The 23,299-nt window shown below is 33.7% G+C and overlaps 1 long non-coding RNA gene across 3 annotated transcripts; it reads right to left on the bottom strand.

Annotated features, from left to right (window-relative positions):
• On the bottom strand, positions 258-22,928 carry LOC18599010. 3 transcript variants are annotated; one of them, XR_001927739.1, is made up of 3 exons: positions 22,700-22,928; positions 1,291-1,346; positions 258-401 (listed from the first exon to the last, which is right to left on the bottom strand). It is a non-coding gene; the product is annotated as an uncharacterized LOC18599010 (long non-coding RNA). The 3 variants fall into 3 exon arrangements; XR_001927738.1 differs by lacking the exon at positions 258-401 and adding an exon at positions 802-1,081; XR_001927737.1 differs by lacking the exon at positions 258-401 and having other exon boundaries at positions 1,182-1,346.

The raw sequence follows: 23,299 nt of genomic DNA, 5'->3' as shown, positions 1-23,299 counted from the left end.
AAGGAATAATTTGCATATGATTGAGTTAATCCATATTTGAGTAATGAATCTGTAAACTTTGTGTTTCACTACCTTGAGGCCTATTTCAACCCATAAAAAGATTTATGCAACTTACACACCATTTTGGAACCAAGTGGATACTCCCCCTTGATAGAATAACCTTCAGGAAGGTCCATATAAACTACTTCATCAAGATCACCATTTAAGAATTCATTACTGATATCTAACTACGACAAAATCAGTCATTTTGCAGTTGCAAGTGCCATAAAAACTCTCACAGCTGTTTGTTTGGCAACTGGGCTGAAAGTCTCTTGATAATCAAACCCTTCTACTTGATTATACCCTTTTGCCACCAGCCTTGCTTTATACCTTTGTACAGTATCATCTGCATTCATTGCAACCTTGAACACCCATTTACAACCAATGGCATGAGAATCTGAAGGTAAAGGTAAAATACTCCATGTAGCATTATCTTCTAAAGCTTGAAGTTCACATTGCATGGCATTTCTCCAATGAGAGTACGTAACAACTTGGTCATATGTATGAGGTTCATACACTTGACATAAGCTGGTAGTAAAGGCTTTATGTGCAAATGACGAGCATAAGATGACAAAAAATTGGTAATTGGATGAACTGTGACATGATGTAAAGTGGAAGGTAAATCAAGTCGATGAACTTCAAGGTATTTTGGAAAATGCTTAGGCCTGCTACTCTTTCTAGGAAATTGAATAACATCAGTAACAGGATTAACTAGTGCAGAAACAGAACTTGCAAGACTATGTTCAAGGACAAGTTTAATTGAATTTTGATGAAGAACCAGTTTCAGATGATGGAATAAGTGTACATGGAGATCTTTAAGAAGAAGAATGAAGATTTGGAGCAAAATTTACAATGTCAGGAGTTTAAATATCAAAATCAAAATCATACACACCAGGTGTTTGTAGAAATGAATGATGATTAATGATATTTTGTGTTATCTGGCAAGGAAATTTATGCTCATGCAAAACAATGTTCCTGGATACAGGAAACTTATTTGCATTGATATCATACACTTTATACCCTTTAATACCACTTGGATACCCTACAAAGACACATTTAACAACTCTTTTATCAAATTTCCTTCTGTTTTGAGTTAAAGTAGATACAAAACGTTAAAAGCATAAATTGCAAACAAAGCAATGGAATGAGAAGAAAATTAGATAAGCTTAATAATTTAAGCAAAACATTGAACTTGTAAAGGGTGCAGAAAAAGTGTAAATAACATTACTAAGCAAGAGAAAATCAACATACTTCATAATATAAGAGGAGTGCTGACTTTGAGATCTTGCGAGAAATCGAGTAATAAACTGCGAAGAAAAGACAAGAACAAACGTGAGCATGTTGTTTGAGAATAAAATTGATCATAAGTGATAAATCACACATGAATATGTATGTATATATATATATGTTTGCTTTCTACTTTATATATTGAAATAATTTGAAAAGATAATGAAAACAGAAGAATGAAACCGATTAAAAAAATGATTGAGGGTTATAACAATAAAAATGTATCAATTAATATAGACAACAAAAAGAAATAATTTAGACTGAATATAAAGTAAATAGATTACTCTAAGAAATCAATTATTTGTTCAATGAGGTAATTAATTCATTGGAAAACAAAATTCTAGGCTAATCCAGTTTCCAAGGTATAGTCACAGTCTCAAGACAATGACCCACACATATATGCTCTGCACTGCAAGCAACAACAACCTTTACTAATTAATTTGGTCCTTCTCACTGATTGCACTTTTAAGCTTTACTTTCCTTCTTTTTTGTCAGGTCAAGCAATCCAGTAATCTTTGAGATTTGCTTTTTCTTTTATTTATATCTGTCCAATATCAAAATATAGTTCAAGGTATGTCAAATTTTTGTTATAATTTTATTACTATAGTATGAAAATTGAATCTTTAGTCTGTAAATTTTTTGCAATATTTCATATTCATTCTCAATTTCAAATTTTTTATTTTTCATCTGTAACTTAACTTTGAATTTATTTCAGATCTATTTACTAAAATATAAACATATTAAATATAGAATATCTATTAAAAATGAAATATTTGAATAATTAATTATCCTAAAAACTTACATAATATATTTTGATGTGTATAGATTATATTTTAAAAACTTAAAAATTTTAAATTATTAAACATTAGTCCATGTATCTCTGTGTGTGCGAAAATATATATATATATTTATATTATATGATCTTTTTTACTTATTTGCCAAAATATGGGGTAAAAGGTGGTGGTTAAAACCATCAGATAAAAAAACTTATTGGTATCAATTTTATTTTGAGAATTTTTTAATCTTATTTAAGCTTGACATGCCATTACAAGTCTAAAGCCAACTGCTAAAGATTCCCCATGACATAAAAAAGTTGGTTTGGGCAAAAGAACTGCACAATTAGTGACTGTTAGTAGCTACAAAAAAACTTAGGCGGCTGATCCAAGAAAGACCAATGTTACTTTGTTATTGTTTTCTCTTAATTCCCTTCAATTTTTGTCGTAAAGTACTTAAGAAAAATTGTTCACTACTTTGCCTATCATAATACAATGCAAAGGCATTTTCACTCAAATAGAACAAATCAAAAAAAAATAATAAAAGACAATTATAGGCCAAAAAGTCTGAACAATACCATCCAAAAGTCCATTTAAACAAATAATAGATGCAGGAAGAAAAGCGAATTTTTTGAAAATTATGAATAATGTAACTTAACTTTATATAAATTATAAAATTTTCAATCTTAAGATTTCTTTCTTTTTTCTTTCCAATAATCTTTAAAAAAAATTAAAAACTACCAACTATGCTATATATCTACATGATTATTGTCTCCCATGAATTATGGACATTTCTAAGAAAAAAATATTATGTTTAACTACTCACTACGGGTCTATGAGGAAGATTGCCCATCACAGGTAAGATGAATTCAGTTTTCAGCCAATTTCTTTGAACCAAAACAGTCCACCAAATTTTAGCCTTATCCGGCCATTGCCCCACTAAAATATTCAAATATTTTAGGTAAGGTGGCATTCACACCATACAGATTGATAGGTAGAATTAAATTTAAAAATTGTGAGCTTACCTATTTGAAAAGACCAAAAGAGATGTGAAATCTTTAAAAGTTTTCAGCAAACCCGCAGATTTAGTATGACACTACAGAATAAAACCAAACAATAAACAAAAAAGCAAACATGTTGTAGAAGGAGAACAATTATCAACCAATTGCGTGCCGCCACGTGGATTTAGTAACCGTGTAATTAATTATAAAATAATTAATTTATTGATCGGATTATTTTAAAAACATATAGTTGAACCAATTCACCTATTGGTAGATAATATTCATATTTTTGACTAATCAAAAATTAGTTATTGGTCATCCAATTTATCTCCAAATAAATCAAAATAATTTAGAGATAATATTTATATTTTTGACCAATCAAAAATTTGTTATTGGTCATCCAATTTATCTCTAAATAAATCAAAATAATTTAGAGATAATATTCATATTTTTGACCAATCAAAATTTAATTATTGGTTATTTAATTTACCTCTAATAATTATACTAATTTAGAGATAAAAATCAAATTTAATTATTTAATTTATCTCTAAATATATTAAGATAATTTAGAGATAATATCTAAATTCGGCCCATCAAAATTCAAGGACTCAAGGTCCGACCAATCAAAAGGCTTTTAATGAGTCATCATAATTTATCTCTAAATAAATTAAAATAATTTAGAGATAATTCAAAGAGATTACATTCTCATCAAAGTCTCCCACCAAACATTATAAATAGGGGGCTCCTTCAAGCTATTGGATTCATTCGGAGGCATTCGAAGATTGAGAGTATTTTAGAGATCAAGAAAAATAGAAGATTTCTAAAGTGAAGATCAAGCGGCAACGAAGTTCGTGATCAAGCGGCAACGAAGTTCGTGATCAAGCAACAACAGAATTCGTGATCAAGATATCAAACGAAGTTTGTGACCAAGATATAGTGTTCGTGATCAAAATTAAGTCATCAAGACCTTTGAAGCTAATATCAAGTGTTCATGATCAAGATTATGTCATCAAGACCCTTGAAGCGAAGATCAAGCAAGTTCATGATCAACACTAAGTCTAAGTTTGTGACTCTTGAAGACGAATTGAAGAAATTAATTAGAGAAATTTTCAGAGATCATCACTCACATCATCAAATATATGTATTTGTCTCATAATTTTCAAGTCGATAAATTTCGACGAGAAATTTGTGTGTACAAATTTTTGGCACGTCTGGTGGAACAATCTCTGTCTCTCATCTTCTTTCTTCAAGCAAATCTCCAAATATCTTCAAGTTGAAATGGCTCCTAAGAAGAATCTCATCAATAAACTTACTGTCAAGCCTGCTAGAGCGAATCCTGCAGTCTTTCCAATCTCATCATCAAGCACAGATGTTCCAACACATCCATATGGTACTCGAAGAAAGACAAAAGTTCTAACTAAATTGTATGAGCAAACTCTCCTAATCCTCAACCAAAATCCTTTGTATGATGCTTCTTCCCTAAGTTCTGAAAAAGCCCATATGCAACTTGCTTCCTTCAAAGGATCAAGTACCAATCAACTCAAGGAACATGATTGCTACTCAAGCAGTAGCTCTGTTTCGTCATCCCCTCGCCAAAGTTCTTCATCAAAAGAAGATTCTGGAATGATGGTTGTCATGACAACTGGAACAGCATCTTTATAAGAACAAGTTGTGCTTCTTGCGAAGATTGTGGAATCTCTAACAACAAGCATCAGAGAAAAGGATGAACAAATTGCCTCAATGATGGCAAAAATTAGTAGCCTTACTGGAAAGGCACTAATGGATCTTAGTCAAAATCAACGCCAAGATAATGAGGATAATTCCACTACAGAAGTGGAAAATAATCTCTAACAAAAATCTAATGAAGCAGTCACCACCAATCAATTGAAAGAACACATTAAAGAAGCTATCAAGGAACAGGTGGAAAGTGTCACTCAACCTTCATACACATATGCCAAGCCATATTCTCAAAGGATTGATCGCATGAGGATGCCACCAAACTATCAGCGACCAAAGTTCCAACAGTTTGATGGTAAAGGAAATCCTCGTCAACATGTTGCACACTTTGTAAAAACTTGTAACAACGCTGGCACTTATGATGATCTTATGGTTAAGCAGTTTGTTCGCTTTTTAAAGGGCAATGCCTTTGATTGGTACACAGACTTGAGCCTAGGATGATTGATAATTAGGAGCAATTAAAACGTGAGTTCCTTAATCGCTTCTATAGCACTCGACAAGTGGTGAGCATGATTGAACTCACAAGTTTGCTCCAATGGAAAGATAAGCCTGTGATTGATTATATCCATAGGTGGAGAAATCTCAATCTTAATTGCAAAGAGTGACTGTCCGAGTCCTCAACTCTTGATATGTGCATCCAAGGGATGAATTAGGGCTTATGCTATATTCTTCAAGGCATTAAGCTTAATACTTTTGAGGAATTAGCTACTCGTCTCATGACATGGAATTAAGCATGTCAGTAACTGGAAATCAAGGACCCCTAGTGCAAAAGCCAAGGAAGGGTAAGCAAGATGTCCTTAAAGGGGGCAAAGCTTTGGTAGATAAGGGTGAAGGAAAACAGTCTATGACTGTAAATACCAAGCTTATCAAAGTGATGGCTGATTCAAAGAAAACTCAAGAAATGAAGCTTGTTCCCTCACAAGATAAAAAGAAAGTGTCTTTGAAAGAAAGACAAGAGAAAAAGTATTATTTCCTTGACTCAGATATCGCAGGAATGTTGGAAGAACTTCTGAAAGCTAAACTCATTCAATTGCCAAAGATGAAGCGACCGAAAGAAGCTGATCGAGTAAATGACCCCAACTACTGCAAGTACCATCGTTTAATTGGTCACCCGGTAGAAAAATGTTTTGTCTTAAAAGACAAAATCATGGGTTTATACCAGGATGGGAAAATTGAGTTTGAAGAAGAAACGGTTACAGCAAATGTAGCATCAGTAACCAGCATGCTTTCTCCACTTAATGTGTGGAGCAAGATAAAGTTCGAATCCTTCGACTATATAATGTTGGCTCCGAACATAGAGGAAACATCCAACCCTCATGATAATGTGGGCAAAGCTTGTGGTTCTACAAGTGAGGATCTTGACAATGAAAGATGGATCCTAGTTACTCATCGGAGAAAAAGAAAGAAAAGTCCTCCCAAGGACAAGCAAGCAACAAGAAGATCCAAAATGGTGAAACAGCCATCTAGGAGGATGACGCCAAAGGTAATACCGAGAAAAATAAGTATGGGCAAGTGTAAAAATTTGATGGTGCAAAGGCTTAGACGACTAATCACCTTGAATGATTTCATGCCAATGCAATTCAAAAAGAAAAATCCAATTCCCACATCATGTTTCCAAATTGATGAAGATGTCGGGAATGAAGAAAAAATTAAGTTCGATTCTAATTCCTCTTATGGTGCAGAAATTACATTTTCTGATGAAGACTTATTGTTAGGGTCTACCCCTCATAATCGGCCTCTTTTTGTTCAGGGAAATAGTCGTGAACAGAAGATCAATCGAATCCAAATAAATGATGGATCTGCTGTCAACTTACTCCCACTAAAAACAATGAAAGAGCTTGGGATGCCTTTTGATGAATTATCGAGAAGCCACTTGATGATCCAAGGTTTCAATCTTGAAGGGCAAAGAGCTATAGGAAAAGTTAGACTTCAACTTTTGATTGATGATATGGAATCTAATCCATTGTTTCATGTGATTGATGCCAACACAACATACAACATGTTGTTAGGACGACCTTCGATACATCAAAATGGTGTAGTATCATCGACACTTCATCAATGCTTTAAATATTGTAGAAATGGTCAAGTGAAGATAGTCATAGCGGATGCTAAGCCAGTTACTACAGCAGAGGCGCATTTGGCTGATGTCAAGTTCTATTTGGAAAGTACTTTTGTAGAAGAGGTACAATCTAAAGGCGATCAGGGAAATGATGAAAGACAATCATCAAAGGAAAAGGGAAAGAAATTGTCTTCGTCTACAAAGGAAAATAATGATCTTATTGAAGGCTTAAAAAATTTGACTTTGCCACTCACTAGCCTAGAAGAGTCAAAATTCTCTAAGTCTCCATTGAAAGGATTTGTAAGGCCAACAAATGAGCCATTGGTTGAACATAATGATCTTCCCTCTCAAAGAGCTAATGGTTTTGACCCTAATGTTTATAAGCTTCTAATAAAGGTTGGTTACAAGCAAGAAGAAGTTTCTAAGTTGGTACACGAGCCTAGTGAACCAACCAAAAGAAACTTCACAAGATCCTTCCAAGAATCATAGAGTTTGGCAGAAAAAGACAAATATTGTCAAAGCTACAAAATCAGGGTTGAGATTTGCACCCTTAAAGTTAAAGATTCATAAACAAGCTTCAAGATATATAACAATTGAAAAAGTCGACAAGAAGGAAGAAACCCTAGTAAAGTCATCTAAACTTTCAGTTTTCAATTGCTTGGGCACAGCCACAACTCGAACATCAGTTTTTGATCGATTAAGCATGCCTTCAAATCGAGGTTTAGTGTTTAATCGTATCAAGAAAGATTGTATAGAAGGGACTTCAAGAGATTCCATCAATTCAAGGCTAAAAAGAAAACCCTCACAAAAGAGGAATAAAAGAGCCTCGTGACACATGAATTAAAGGATTTTCATAGCATCATCCCTTCATGAATCAAAAGAAAAAGTGAATGGATTGTAACAAATGATGAAACATTAAAGGCTAGAAGGTGCACTGTGGTTGTGACTAAACAAGCCTCATCCTCAGAAGAGGAAGAGCAAGAAGAAATGAAGATATTCACATGTAATCATGTGTCTATAGTAGAAAGTAATGAAAAATATGAAGAATAAGATATCCTAGAAGATCCTCCATCATTAGAGGAAGGAAATTGGCCTACAATTAATGAATTAAAAAAAATTAACATAGGCACTACAGGAGATCCTCGTCCAATCTTCATTAGTGCTAATTTAACTTCTGAAGAAGAAAAGTCTTATCTTGACCTTTTGACAAGGTATCGAGACGTTTTTGCATGGACTTACAAAGAAATGCCAAGATCAGACCCTAAAGTTGCTGTGCATCATCTAGCAGTAAAGAAAGGCGTTCGACTCATTAAACAAGCTCAACGACGTCTTCACCCTAACTTAATTCCCCAAATAGAGGCTGAGGTCAATAAACTCATTGAGGCTGGCTTTATTCGAGAAGTCAAGTACCCTACTTGGATCTCAAATATTAATCTAGTTAGAAAAAAGAATGGCCAAATTTGAGTTTGCCTGGATTTTCGAGACTTGAACAATGCTTGCCCAAAGAATGATTTTCCTCTCCTTTTGACAGAAATAATGGTGGATGCAACAACTGGCCATGAGGTTTTATCTTTTATGGATGGCTCCTCTAGTTATAATTAAATTCGTATGGATCCAAAGGACGAAGAGCTCACTGCATTTCAAACTCCTAAAGGAATATACTGTTACAAAGTTATGCCTTTTGGGTTAAAGAATGCTGGTGCCACTTATCAAAGAGTAATGCAAAAGATTTTCAATGATATGTTACACAAGAATGTTGAATGCTATGTGGATGATTTGGTGGTTAAGTCCAAAAAGAGGGTTGATCATCTTGAAGATCTTCGTCAAGTATTCGAGAGATTGCGTCGATATCAATTGAGAATCAATCCCTTAAAGTGTGCCTTTGGAGTGTCTTCTAGAAAATTTTTAGGATTCATAGTGAGTCATCGTGTGATTGAAATTGATCAATCAAAAATAGATGCAATCATGAAAATGCTTGAGCCAAGCAATCTCCACGAACTTAAAAGTTTGCAAGGAAGATTGGCTTATATTCGAGGCGTCATATCCAACTTGGCTAGTCGATTGATGAAGAAGGATACGCCTTTTGTTTGGGATGAGTCTTCTAGTAATGCTTTTAAAAGCATAAAGTCTTATCTACTAAGGCCTCTAGTTTTAAGGGCTCTTACACTAGAACGTCTATTGATCCTTTATATTGCGGCACAAGAACGCTCTTTAGGAGCACTTTTGGCACAACAAAATCATGAAGGAAAGGAAAATGTGCTTTACTACCTTAGTATAACTGTTAATGGCACACAATTAAATTATTCTCCCATTGAGAATACATGCTTGGCATTAATGTTTGCCATTAAAAAATTAAGGCATTATTTGCAAGCTCATTTTGTTCACTTAATTTCACGAGCAAATCCCCTTAAGTATCATGTGTCAAGATCGGTGCTTAGTAGAAGATTGGCAAAATGGGCTCTTTTGTTATAAGAGTTCAACATCACATATATCTCTCAAAAGGCCATTAAAGGACAAGCACTTGTAAATTTTCTTGTTGATCATCCAAGTCCAGATGATTGAAAATTTTCTGAAGATTTCCCAGATGAAGATGCTCTCTACATTGAAATCCCTAAGCCATGGAAGCTATACTTTGATGGAGCAACTCGACAAAATGGGGCAGGTGTAGGAGTCATCTTTATTACCCCAAAAAGAGAAGTATTGCCTTACGCATTTACTCTCATAAAAAATTGTTCCAATAATGTGACAGAATACCAAGCCTTGATCATAGGTTCAGAGATGGCAGTGGATATGCAAATCACTCAACTTAAGGTGTTTGGAGATTCTAAGTTGGTTATAAACCAAGTCCTTACACTTTATGAAGTTAAAAAGCCTGAGCTCTTGCTATATGTCAACTATGTTCAAAAAATTTTAAAGTGGTTTGACAAAGCTAGCATAGAACATGTGCCTAGAAAAAAAAATAGGCAAGCAGATTCTTTGGCTAATTTAGCGTCAGCAATTGCATCACCAAATACAGAATTAAAAGTGCATCTTTGCAAGCGATGGATTATATCACCAATCACTTTAGGTGAAAAAGTCGACGTAGAGTCTAATGTCGTCTCAGTCCTTGAAGTGGAAAAAGAAGATTGGCCACAGCCGTTGATTGACTACTTGGAGCATGGGAAGCTTCCTAATGATCCAAGACATAAAACAGAAATAAAATGTCGAGCTCCTTGATTTATTTATTTCAAAGGTACACTATATCGTCGTTCCTTTGACAGAGTTTTTCTTGATTGTTTAGGAGATGAAGAAGCATACAAGGCTTTACAAGAAGCTCACTTAGGAATTTGTGGGGTGCATCAATTTGGAGTCAAGTTGCACTTCCAAATCAAAAAAATGGAGTATTATTGGCCAACAATGGTGAAGGATAGCATGGATTATGCTAAAAGATGTCAAGCATGTCAATTTCATGCTAATTTCATTCATCAGCCCCTTGAGCCACTCCACCTTACAGTTACATCATGGCCGTTTGATGCTTGGGGACTCGACTTTGTTGGACCATTACCTAAAAGTTCCATAGGGCATCTCTACATACTCGTAGCCATAAACTACTTTTCAAAGTGGGCGGAAGCAACATCTTATCGAGAAGTAAAGAAAAAAAACTATTGCTACCTTCATTAGAACAAACATCATTTATCGTTATGGCGTGCCATGATGCATCATAACAGATAATGGAAAACAGTTCAATATGGAAAAGTTATGTGCACAATTTAACTTCAAGCAATATAATTTTTTCATGTACCACGCACCAGCAAATGGGTTAGCAGAAGCTTTTTAACAAGACTTTGTGCAATCTTCTCAAGAAAGTTGCTAATCGCGTAAAGAAAGATTAGCTAGAGAAAATAGAATAAGCTTTATGGGCTTATCGAACGACATTTTGCACACCTACTCAAGCAACTCCATATTCGCTTATTTATGGTGTGGAAGTTGTCCTCCCATTAGAGCATCAAATTCCATCACTGAGAATTGCCATTCAAGAAGGTCTTTCAAACGAAGATAATGTTCGCCTACGCCTTGAAGAACTTGAAGCGTTGGATGAGAAAAGGTTGTAAGCACAACAACACTTGGAATGTTATCAAGCTCGATTGTCCAAAGGTTTAAACTAGAAAGTTAAACCATGATCATTCCAAGTGGGAGACTTAGTTCATATGGGTAACAAGTTCCTCTCAAAGTGGGATGGACCATATGTTGTTCAAAAAGTCTACTATATTGGCTCATACAAATTGTTGATCAAGATGGAGTAAGAGTTGGCCCAATTAATGGCAGATTTTTGAAACGTTACTATGCCTGAAATTCAGATGCTCCTCGGCAAGGGCTTAAACTGCATCCAAAAAAAAAAAGCCTGCTAAGTTGAAAATCCTTAAGATGATGACTTAGGCAAAAGTTAAGACAAAAAAAAAGCCTGCTAAGTTGAAAATCCTTAACAAGAAGACTTAGGCAAAAGTTAAGGCAAAAAAAAAAAGAAGCCTGCTAAGTTGAAAATGCTTAACAGGACGACTTAGGCAAAAGTTAAGGCAAAAAAAATGAACTACGTTATGACTTGATCCTTCTTCGAAGGTACGTAGGCAGCTTGGTCCCATTGCCAAGTTCAGTCACACAAAAAAAAAATCTCTTGCATCAAGCATGGCTCAATTCTTTATGATGATGAAGCTACCAAGAATAGAAGATCAAAGAATAAATCAAGTTTGTATTTCTTCATCAAGTTATGTGATTCAATCAATTAAATTGCAAGTGAAACAAATTGCAATCGCCAGTTGAATTATTTTGAAATTCAATTAGTATCCAAGAAAATTTGTGAAACATAAAGTATTTTGAAGGTCTCATAGGATTCTCTTTTAAATTTCTTCACAAGTAAAGAAAAGCAATAAGAAAAACAAATTGATCTTTATTGCTCATTCGAAATGCATTACAATGTGAAAGAAAATTTAGAGGTATAAATCTTAGGAAAAAAAAAGAGCTACATGAATAAGGAAGTAATCAAATCAAGGGTTCCACTTGAAATTCTATAGCTCTTCTCGATAAGATTCCAACATATTATGCAACAAGTTTAAGGAATTAACTTTGCTTTCATTCAAAATAGGAGAAAACTTGATGGAAGCTATCTCTTCATTAATCTTGAAAATACTGACTTCCTTCCTTGCATCTCTTTTCTTTAAGAGAAGAATCCATCTCGTATTTCTTGCGACACAAAGCATTCAATTCATTTTAAGATTTGTCAACTCAGTTTGTTAATCAACAACATGCCCAACAAATTTGGTCAAGTTTTTGAAACTTCTAAGTTTAATCTATTTACAAACATACTACTGAATGATGGTTCAAGGTCAATAAATTTGCGAACTTGTCCAAAGCATTCTTCAGCTATGTCCTTCAATGAGGATGAATCAACAATTTCGCTGTGGGAAGAAACATCTTCTTCTTCATATCTTATAATACCCTGTACTTTGATATGGTGACTAATAAAGCATATTGATGCCAATTAAGGGTAAGTATAATGTATATAAATGAGGAAAGATGAAAGGAATAGTTTGGGATAAAAAATTCTGCACATTAGGAAATAATAATAAAATAATGATATTTTTATCATAGAAGAATTTGCGAGATAAAAAATGATTCGGAAGTCAATTGAAGCATAATAAGGTATTTTGGATACCAAGGGGATAATAAGAGACGAGGAAATTTTTTAAATAAAATAATTTTTTATTAATAAAATAATATTAAAAATTAATATTTTATTCAGTGTCAAAACTTTTCATGAAAGAGTATATAGTCAATCTAACTGGGGGAGAAGAAGAATGAGAGAAATTTCGAAGAAAAATTACATTAGTGGGGCTCGCGTGTTTTTATTAAATAAAGATAGCGCGGGGTAAATAATATTTTAAATATTATGAGAACACCGCGTTGGGCTACAAACTTTATATTTCATTTGCACATATGTAAAAGAAGATAATAGAAGGAAATTGGAGATTTAAAGATTTTGGGAGGACTTAATTAAAAGGATGAGAACCTTGAAGGGTAAAATAGTAATTTTGTTACAAAGCTTGGTCAAAGCTTCCAAAAGAAGCTTTGACTCTTCTTTTTGTTCCTCATGGTCGGCCATCCATGTAAGAATTGCTGGAAATGAAAGGCTTATGTACAAAGAAAGGAAAAGACAAAGAAAATGAGGAGAAAAGATGAGACAATAGTGAAATGGGGAGGAAAAGTCAAGTAAAGTGACTTTAAAGGTTCCAAGCAATTGTTGACTTGCATTTTAACCACATGGCTAGTCAAAGAAGACAATAAAAGAAGAAGGAATGATGGTATGGGCGGTCACATGTGAAAGAAAAGAAAGAAATGGAGAATTTACAAGCAAGCTTGTCATTGTCGACCCCACTTGCAAACCAAATCAAACAAAGTTTTATCAATTTCTTTTGTTACCAACCGGTTATGAAGATTGATTATGGAGACAAAAGAGAGAGTCAAGTTATTAGTATTTTATTTTAAATCATCTGTGAAAGTAAGGGGGGGCCGACCATTGGGATGAAAGGCCATATAAAAGAAAAGAAAAGTTAAGTCGGTTAAGTGAAGAAGAAAAAGGAAAAAAAGATGTCGGTTGTGAGGGAGAGCAAAAGAAAACAAAAGAACAAAGGAAAGAAAAAAGAGAGAAACAGCCGAGAGAGAGAAAAAGAAAGTAGAGAAAAGTCGAACGGTGAGGAAAAAAAAAGAAAGAAAAGGAAGGGTGAAGAAGCTAAGTTGAGGAGGCGATTTTGCTGCCATTTAGGGAAGAAATAAGCAACTGTGGCTGCTTATTTTTGGAGGAAGAATAGAGCAGCTTAGTTGTTGATTTTTTAGGAAAAATAGAGCAGCTTGGCTACTGATTTTGAGGTAGATATGAGCAGCTATGGCTGCTGAAAATTTTTGGTTAAAAAAAGCAAGAACTTGTTGCCGACGGTGAGAGAGAGAGAGAGGAGGAAATTATGACCGGCTTGTGCATGTAAGAAAGAAAAAAGAAAGACAAGCAGAGTGCTGCTGACCGACGAGAGAAAGGAGAAAGAGAAAGAAAGGAACGAGAAAGGAAGAAAAGAAAATAAAAGAACGAAAATATATATATGGGCATAGCCCAATAAAAAGAGAGTGGGCATGGCCCAATAGGAAGAAATTAGAAGAGCCAATGGACAGAGCCCAATGGCAATAAGAAAAGAAAAGTCCAAAAGAGAAAAAGAAGGTTAAGACTTGGGCCATCTAGCCCAATTTAGAAGTGCTTAAGTGAAGATAATGCACTATAGTGGCGTGCCAGAGGAAATGATAAGCGACTGGCAAGTAGAAATAGCGATGTAATATCCCGCTATTGTGAGGTGAGTAGGGGGTGCCAATTTTAAAATTCTCGTAAATATATACCTATACGTATAATTTGTTTTAAACGTGAAAATTGTGAATAGCATGTGCTAGTAACAATCTTAGGAAATTGTGGTTGCAAATTATATTTAGAAATCGTCTCGAATATATATATGTATAAATTATATGTAAAGTGTTTTGAAAATCGAAAAACAAGCCCTTCACATTGTTTTGCCTCAAAATCTATGCCTTGTATTTGTATAGTGTGCATTCATGATTATATTGCTTACTCACCATGCAAATCACTATTTAAAATTCATACGTATAGGTATATATTTACGAAAATTTTAAAATTGGCACCCCCTACTCACCTCACAATAGCGGGATATTACATCGCTATTTCTACTTATCGGTCTCTCGTCATTTCCTCCGGCATGCCACTATAGTGCACTATCTTCACTTAAGCACTTCTAAATTGGGCTAGATGGCCCAAGTCTCAACCTTCCTTTTCTCTTTTGGACTTTTTGTTTCTTATTACCATTGGGCCCTTTCCATGGGCTCCTCCAATTTCTTCCTATTGGGCCATGCCCATTCTCTTCTTATTGGGCTATGCCCATATATATATATATATATTCTTTCTTTTCTTTTCTTCCTTTCCCGTTCTTTTCTCTCTCTCTCTCTTTCTCCTTTCTCCCACCGGTCAGTAGCACTTTGCTTGTCTTTCTTTTTCCTTTCTTACATGCACAAGCCGACCATAATTTTCTCCTTTCTCTCCCTCTCACCGTCGACAACATGTTCTTGCTTCTTTCAACCAAAAATTTTCAGCAGCCAAAGCTGCTAATATCTACCTCAAAATCAACAACCAAGCTGCCCTATTTTTTCTCAAAAATTAAAAGCTAAGCTGCTCTATTCTTCCTCTAAATATAAACAGCCACAACTACTCCTTTCCTCCCTAAATGGTAGCAAAACCGCCTCCTCAACTTAGCTACTTCACCCTTCATTTTCTTTCTTTTTTTTTCCTCACCGTTCGGCTTTTCTCTTCTTTCTTTTTCTCTCTCTCAGCTGTTTCTCTCTTTGTTCTTTTGCTTTTCTTTTGCTCTCCCTCACAACCGACTTCTCTCTTTCCTTTTTCTTCTTCACTTAACCGACTTAACTTTTGTTTTCTTTTATATGGCCTTTCATCTCAATGGCTGGCCCCCTCTTACTTTCACACATGATTTAAAATAAAATACTAATAGCTTGACTCTCTCTTTTGTCTCCATAATCGGTCTCCATAACCGGTTGGTAACAAAAAAAAATTGATAAAACTTTGTTTGATTTGGTTTGCAAGTGGGGCCGACAATGACAAGCTTGCTTGTAAATTCTCCATTTCGTTCTTTTCTTTCACATGTAACCGCCCATACCATCATTCTTTCTTCTTTTATTGTCTTCCTTGCCAGCCATGTGGTTAGAATGCAAGTCAACAATTGCTTGAAACCTTTAAAGCCACTTTACTTGACTTTTCCTCCCCATTTTACTATTGTCTCATCTTTTCTCCTCATTTTCTTTATCTTTCCTTTCTTTGTACATAAGCGTTACATTTCCAGCAATTCTTACATGGATGGCCGGCCATGAGGAACAAAAAGAAGAGTCAAAGCTTCCTTTGGAAGCTTTGACCAAGCTTTGTAACATAATTACTATTTTACCCTTCAAGGTTCTCATCCTTTTAATTAAGTCCTCCCAAAATCTTTAAATCTCCAATTTCTTTCTATTATCTTCTTTTACATATGTACAAATGAAATACAAAATTGTACCCCAACGCGATATTCTTATAATATTTAAAATATTATTAACTCCGCGCTATCTTTATTTAATAAAGACACGCAAGCACCACTAACGTAATTTTTCTCTGAAATTTCTCTCATTCTTCTTCTCCCCCACTTATATTGACCATATACTCCTTCTTCATGAAAAATTTTGACATTGAATAAAATATTAATATTTTAATATTATTTTATTAATAAAAAATTATTTTATTTCAAAAATTTCTTCTTGTCTCCTCTTGTCCCCTTGGTACCCAAAATACCTTATTATATTTCAATTGACTTTCAAATCACTTTTTATCTCGCAAATTATTCTTTAATAAAAATATCATTATTTTATTATTATTTTCTCGTGTGTAAAATATTTTATTCTAAACTATTCTTTTCATCTTTCATCATTTCTAAACATTATAATTACTCTCAATTGGCATCCAATAAGCTTTATTAGTCACTATATCAAAGTATGACCCCTCCCTGGTCGCTATCGACGTCCGAGACCTCCGGAAGATCCCATCAAGTCCCAAACAAGCCTTAATGAATATTCTCAATAACTCACTATACACGACCATCAATTCATGTTACTGCTTAATCATATACATTCCCATATCATGACTTGAAAACATAACCATAATGAAACGATGGAATTTTTTTTTTTAATCATGTAGTCGTGAACATGTATATACAATTTTCACATTTAAAATAAATCATACGTATAGGTATATATTTACGAAAATTTTAAAATTGGCACCCCTTACTCACCTCACAATAGCGAGATATTACATTGCCACTTCTACTTGTCGGTCGCTCGTCATTTCCTCTAGCATGCCACTATAGTGCACTATCTTCACTTAAGCACTTCTAAATTGGGCTAGATGGCCCAAGTCTCAACCTTCCTTTTCTCTTTTGGACTTTTCTTTTCTTATTGCACATTGGGCCCTTTCCATGGGCTCTTCCAATTTCTTCCTATTGGGTCATGCCCACTCTCTTCTTATTGAGCTATGCCCATTTATTTTTTTTCTTCTTTTTTTTCTCTTCTTTTCTTTTCTCCNCCTTTTCTCTTTTGGACTTTTCTTTTCTTATTGCAATTGGGCCCTTTCCATGGGCTCTTCCAATTTCTTCCTATTGGGTCATGCCCACTCTCTTCTTATTGAGCTATGCCCATATATATTTTTTTTTTCTTTCTTTTCTTTTCTCTTCTTTTCTTTTCTTCCTTTCCCGTTCCTTTCTCTCTTTCTCTTTCTCCTCTCTCCCGCAGGTCAGCAACACTCTACTTGTCTTTCTTTTTCCTTTCTTACATGCACAAGCTAGCCACAATTTCCTCCTCTCTCTCCCTTTCACAACCGGCAACAAGTTCTTGCTTATTTCAACCAAAAATTTTCAGTAGCCAAAGCTGCTCATATCCACCTCAAAATCAGCAGCCAAGCTGCTCTATGTTTCCTCAAAAATCAGTAGCTAAGCTGCTCTATTCTTCCTCCAAAAATAAGCAGCCACAGCTGTTCCTTTCCTCCCTAAATGGCAGCAAAATCGCCTTCTCAACTCAGCTTCTTCACCTTTCCTTTTCTTTCTTTTTTTTTTCTCACCGTTCAGCTTTTCTCTTCTTTCTTTTTCTCTCTCTCGACTGTTTCTCTCTTTGTTCTTTCCTTTGTTCTTTTGCTTTTCTTTTGCTCTCCCTCACAACCGACTTCTCTCTTTCCTTTTTCTTCTTCACTTAACTGACTTAACTTTTCTTTTCTTTTATATGGCCTTTCATCTCAATGGTCGGCCCCCTCTTACTTTCATACATGATTTAAAATAAAATACTAATAGTTTGACTCTCTCTTTTGTCTCCATAACCGATCTCCATAACCGGTTGGTAACAAAAGAAATTGATAAAACTTCATTTGATTTGGTTTGCAAGTGGGGCTGACAATGACAAGCTTGCTTGTAAATTCTCCATTTCGTTCTTTTCTTTCACATGTGACTGCCCATACCATCATTTCTTCTTCTTTTGTTGTCTTTCTTGACCGGCCATGTGGTTAGAATGTAAGTCAACAATTGCTTGGAACCTTTAAAGCCACTTTACTTGACTTTTCCTCCCATTTCACTATTGTCTCATCTTTTCTCCTCATTTTCTTTGTCTTTTCCTTTCTTTGTACATAAGCCTTATATTTCCAGCAATTCTTACATGGATGGCCGGTCATGAGAAACAAAAAGAAGAGTCAAAGCTTCCAAAGGAAGCTTTGACCAAGCTTTGTAACATAATTACTATTTTACCCTTCAAGGTTCTCATCCTTTTAATTAAGTCCTCTCAAAATCTTTAAATCTCCAATTTTCTTCTATTATCTTTTTTTACATATGTACAAATGAAATATAAAGTTTGTACCCCAACGCGGTGTTCCCATAATATTTAAAATATTATTTACCCCGTGCTATCTTTATTTAATAAAGACACGTGGGTCCCACCAACATAATTTTTCTCCGAAATTTCTCTCATTCTTCTTCTCCCTCACTTAGATTGACCATATACTCCTTCTTCATGAAAAATTTTGATATTGAATAAAATATTAATATTTTAATATTATTTTATTACAAAAATTTCCTCTTATCTCCTCTTGTCCCCTTGGTACCCAAAATACCTTATTATGCTTCAATTGACTTTCGAATCACTTTTTATCTCACAAATTCTTCTTCGATAAAAATATCATTACTTTATCATTATTTCCTCGTGTGCGGAATATTTTATCCCAAACTATTTTTTTCATCTTTTATCATTTCTAAACGTTATAATTACCCTCAATTGGCATCCAATAAGCTTTATTAGTCACCATATAAAAGTACGGGGTATTATATATCTTCATGCTTGGAGACAATGAGAGCATCTTTGTAATCCTTGAAGTATAATAATAAATTGTGTGCTATTTTAAAGAGCACCTTCCAAGGATCAACAAGTGCTATTATAAAGAGCACCCACTGAGGATAATAAATTGTACTATTATGAAGAGCACCCTTCAAGGATCAATAAGTGCTATTATAAAGAGCACCCTTCAAGGATAATAAATTACGTGCTATTATAAAGAGCACCACTTTAAATTGCTGCCAATTTCTCCGCTTCAATTTGAACTTGCTTTGATTATATGCTGATAAATTTGAGATTTAACTGTCAATAAAATATCAAATTATTAGTCTAAAACAACGATTTACAAAAAAAAAAGTTGAAGCAATAAAAAAAAATCATGGCAACGTTGGATTTTCTTGGCACAGCAATTTACGATTGTACGTACAGAAAGTTGATGAGAAGATATTGGCCAATTCTTGGCCTCTTTAATGTTTGCCTATGTTCATGTAATGTGGCAAGATAAATTGTGGTTTAGCATGGTGTGAAGGTGATATGTGATAGGGAGAGGAAGCGTTGCAAACAAGTAAAAGGTTGCGCCGGAGGTAGCAGAGAGGAAGATTGGAGCAGTTTCTAAAGTACTGAGTGTAATGACAGGTAGAATAAAGTAAGAAGAGGATTAAAGAGTAGAAAAAAATTAGAGAGAGAATTTAGAAAGAAAAGCTCTCAAATTGAGAATTTGTTAGCTTATAAGGGGAGAGAAGAATCCCTCTAAATGAATTGTGAGGCTCTATACATAGTGCTAAAAGTGGCGGTTACTCAAGAATAGGTTTTAATGTGCTTAATAAATGACATTATTATGAAGAACATTAATGTGAGTAATCGTTACTGTAATTAAATGTAATAAGATTTATTCTCAAGTAAAAAGTAATAGAAAATAAGTGTATAAGAAAAGGTACAAGAGAAAAAGTTGTACGAGAATATGTACAAGAGAAGAAGTTGTGTGAGAAGAAGTACAAGAGAAGAAGCTGTACAAGAATAGGTACAAGAGAATAAGCTGTACATGAATAGGTATACGAGAACAAAGTAAGAGGGTGAAACACTTGTACTTCAGGAAATAGTTAAGAGAAAGACCTCTTAACTACCTCCATATCTGCGCCACCAAGCCAAACTTTTCGGAACATCCCAAGATGAAAGTAACCCATGAACCTTGCCACTTATTCTGAGTTACTTTCATTATCATCCAAGTGAAGTGGTTATTTTATTCAAAATAGTTGTTCTACTTATATTAGTTGTTTCATATGGAGTAATGCTTTACTTATTCTAATTGTTCTACTTTAAGTAGTACTTCACTTGTTCTAGTTATTCTGCATAAAGTAGCGCTTCACTTGTTCTAGTTATTCTGCGTGAAGTAGCACTTCACTTGTTCAAGTTGTTCTCTGTACAACATTATGTTGTAACATAATTCTTTAGAGAATAACTATTAACCAAAATCAAGTATCTACATTTTGCCCCCTGTATAAGAATTCATTGTTAAAAATAATTCTTATGTATTAATTTAAAGTATAATTTTTTTTGTACTATAACGTATTGTACTGTATCACTTTGAGCAGTAATGCCTCGGGCAGTACTGTTTTAGACAGTAACACCTTAGCTAGTAACGTTTTAGGCAGTAATACGTTACTGCCTTCTGTAAGGTGTAATACCAATTTTTTTTTTTGTAATGTCTAGTCAATTGTCTAGGAAATTTTTTTTGTAATACCAAAATTTTTTTTTGTAATGTCTAGGAAATAAGTGACGGCTTGCATAACGATTGAAACAAATCATGGCTAGTATAATTTCCTTTCCTATGTGTGTAATGTGGCAAGAATACAAAGTGCATGAGCCTTGTAATGTGGCAGAAAGATGATGTAACGTGGGCATTAGTCAATTGTTGAAATCTTGGCTTAGTTTTATAACATGGCAAAAGGGTCATGAGAATTAAAAAGACTTTAGCCAATTCTTGGCTTTTTTTGGCTTTGTAACGTGGCATAAAATCTTGGAATGCAAAAGGAATTGAATAAACAAGGTGACAAGATAGTAAGCTATCAAAATAAGAATAAAAAAAAGAGATAGCCGAATTACCTTGAGATATAAACGACATACCTTGAAGATTTTTGCTAGTTTATGAAATACTTGTAATTCTAATATTTTGATGTGCAGAAAATTAACAAGGAAATTCCCTTTTTATAGAGTAAAAAGACAAAGTCCCTGTTGATTAAGGAATGTAATCCTAATTGCAATATATTTCTTTAAATAGTTTTATTGCAATATACTTCTTTCAAAATTATAGCCTTATTGCAATATACTTCTTCAAATAGTTTAATTGCAATATACATCTTCCAAGATCATAATTCTCTTACCTATGAGTAAGCATAATTTAAATTTAATTTGGATTGCAAGTATACCAAGACACATTAGGATTTTAAGAAATCTTAAAAATTTTAAAATTTCAAGACTTGTCCACTTGCCACATTCAAAATCATGTGTGAACAAGTCTTAAGGGGGCATTTGTACAAAGAGAAAAATTATCAACCAATTGCGTGCTGCCACGTGGATTTAACAACCATTTAATTAATTATAAAATAATTAATTTATTAGTTGGATTATTTTAGACATATAGTTGAACCAATTCACCTATTGGTAGATAATATTCATATTTTTGATCAATCAAAAATTAGTTATTGGTCATCCCATTTATTTCTAAATAAATCAAAATAACTTAGAGATAATATTCATATTTTTGACCAATCAAAATTTAATTATTGATTATTTAATTTATTTATAATAATTATCCTAATTTAGAGATAAAAATTAAATTTAATTATTTAATTTATCTCTAAATAAATTAAAATAATTTAGAAATAATATCTAAATTAGCCAATCAAAATTCAAAGGCTCAAGGTTCGGTCAATCAAAAAACTTTTAATGAATCATCATAATTTATCTCTAAATAAATTAAAATAATTTAAAGATAATTCAAAAAAATTACATTTTCATCAAAGTCTCCCGCCAAACATTATACATAGAGGACTCCTCCAAGCCATTTGATTCATTTACAGGCATTCGAAGATTGAGAGTATTTTAGAGATCGATAAAAATATAAGATTTCTGAAGTGAAGATCAAACGACAACGAAATTCATGATCAAGCAACAACGAAGTTCGTGATCAAGATATCAAAGAAAGTTCATGATCAAGATTAAGTAGTTAAGACCTTAGCGAAGATCAAGTGTTTGTGATCAAGATTAAGTCATCAAGACCCTTAAAACGAAGATCAAACAAGTTTGTGTTCAAAACTAAATCTAAGTTTGTGACTCTTGAAAACGAATTAAAAAAATTAATCAGAAGAATTTTAAGAGATCATCACCCACGCCCTCAAATATTTGTATTTATTTCATAATTTTTAAATTAAGAAATTTTGATGAGAAATTTCTGTGTACACATGTAAAGAAGACAAAGACACTAAGCAAATGAAAACAAAAGGAATGGAACATACAAGAACCAACAAAGCACAACAAACCAAAATAAAATCGTAGCTACAATACCAGGAACAAGAACAGAAAAGAAAACAGGAAGAAAGTAAACGGAAAATAGCAAGCAGGAAGCTTCTTGATTAGATTAAACAGAGCAAAAATACCAAAATGTATGAATTAGTTTTTGCAAATCCCAAAAGAACCCCAGCCAAAGCAAAAGAAAAATTTTCAAAAGACCAAAAGAGACTTAAAATTCCTAAAAAATTTCAATAAACCCCATATCCAGTATGACACTACACAACAAAATTAAAGAGTTAAGACTTTACCAAAGCCGTTCACCATTCATCATCTAGTAAGAGTTGAGCTCCAAAATAGGAATTCGAGTGCAAACAAAAGCGACTTGCGATTGATAGCTGAGCCTCCATAATACAAACCCAAGTAAAGCCGAAAACAGCTGCCACAGCCACCAAGCCAAAACCCAACAATGTAATAATGTATATGACTGAAAGAGATGGAAGCAAAAAAGCAAAAAGATGAAAAAAAAATTGAAGAACATCAAGCGTACCCATGAGATTTGAAGACTACAACCCAAGATAAATAATAGTCTGTGAGATGAACGGTGCCCCGTAGATCTAAAACTCACAGCAAAAATTAGCCACGTGTCAAATGATTAAAGGGTAAGGTAACGTGTCACAATTTTGAAGCCCTCATGAGGCTTCCTTTTTATATAGTTATAGATATTTGATATAGTGATAGTGCTCCTTTTTATATAGTTATAGATATTTGATACAGTGATAGTGTATAATTTTTATAAATGATTAAGTCATCAAATTTTATTAATGAAATATTATTTTTAAAAAAATAAAATATTAATAAAGTTTCAAAACAACGTTATATTTTAATATTAATTTTTTATTTATTTTAAA

Source organism: Theobroma cacao, chromosome 5, assembly GCF_000208745.1.
Source record: "Theobroma cacao cultivar B97-61/B2 chromosome 5, Criollo_cocoa_genome_V2, whole genome shotgun sequence".
NCBI lineage: Eukaryota > Viridiplantae > Streptophyta > Magnoliopsida > Malvales > Malvaceae > Theobroma > Theobroma cacao.
This window is presented reverse-complemented; position numbering and strand designations above follow the sequence as displayed.